Raw genomic sequence first — 1,172 nt, forward strand, 5'->3', positions numbered from 1 at the left:
TCTCAGCTCTTACTCTCTCTCCCCGCTCTGTCTCTGATAGACTGTCTTGAATTTCGTTCAAAACTTTCTGCCCCGCTTCAACCATTTGCTGATAATCCTCATCTGTTAAGCATGATCTCACCAGTTTCCACAACGCCATGGTCCCTGCTTTAAGTTTGCCATTCTGCTGTTCCCTAACAAGATCTCCTTTCAGTTTGTCCCATGAGGTGACAGTTAATGACCCTGAGCAAGCATACCATGGTGCCACACGGTCTATCTCCCTGACAAATTCCTCTGTAGTCTTAGTGGCGATTTTCAGGACACACTTCTTCAAGACCAACTGTTAGACCGTTACTACAGAGTGGGAGATTCCCATACTGGTCACTGTCCAGGCCTGACCGTGACTGAGAACCAGTCAGCAGTTCCAGTGGTGGAAGCAAAACGAAACCGAAAGGGAAGGAACAATCACCGTGAAAACAATCAAAGGGCGTCTAACTCTGGAGAAATTTCAAGACTGTACATACCTTACAGATCCTTATTGTCCTGCAGTTCTGATTTCACCCCCGAATGAGGGATCTCCCTTGCGCTGGTATGATGGTATAAAGTTCCTGGGTTCCTAGGCGCCACTTGTCCCGAGCTATCATTCTCGCCGGCAAGAACACACTCAGACAACCGGATTCTTCTGCAGAAAAAAGCTTTATTGCTTCTTCAAGAGGGAAGACCCAGACCCCGGATAATGTCGTTGCTTATATAGCCCTCAGCCATGGCGTTTCAGCACCTGATGTGGCATGTCAGCTCCTAATTTGTTGCTCGCCCATCACCCCATTACTACGCCCCGAGACGGGCAGTGACTAGGCGTGAGTTCACTCTCACACCTGTGTACAAGGCTTGTTTACTAGTTAGGCACAGTGGAGGCCGGCGCAATCTTCTAATGGCGATTGCTCGCAGCACGGCTCTCCACAAGAAACCATGGAGAAAAGCTACTTGCTTCTTGTGTAGGCTGATACTTAGCTACATTTCTATATAACCCAAGTCATGTGCCTAGGGATGGCATTGACCCCAAGTGACTAGGACCCCATCCACCAATTAACTATCAACCCAATGACCCAAGGAAATCCCTACAAAACAGTCTTCCCTAGTATTTCAATACCTCTCATGTCAGTTAACTCCAAGAAGTTTCAAGTTGATAGCTA

The sequence above is a fragment of the Mus caroli genome, chromosome 6 (assembly GCF_900094665.2).
Source record: "Mus caroli chromosome 6, CAROLI_EIJ_v1.1, whole genome shotgun sequence".
Taxonomy (NCBI): Eukaryota; Metazoa; Chordata; class Mammalia; order Rodentia; family Muridae; genus Mus; species Mus caroli.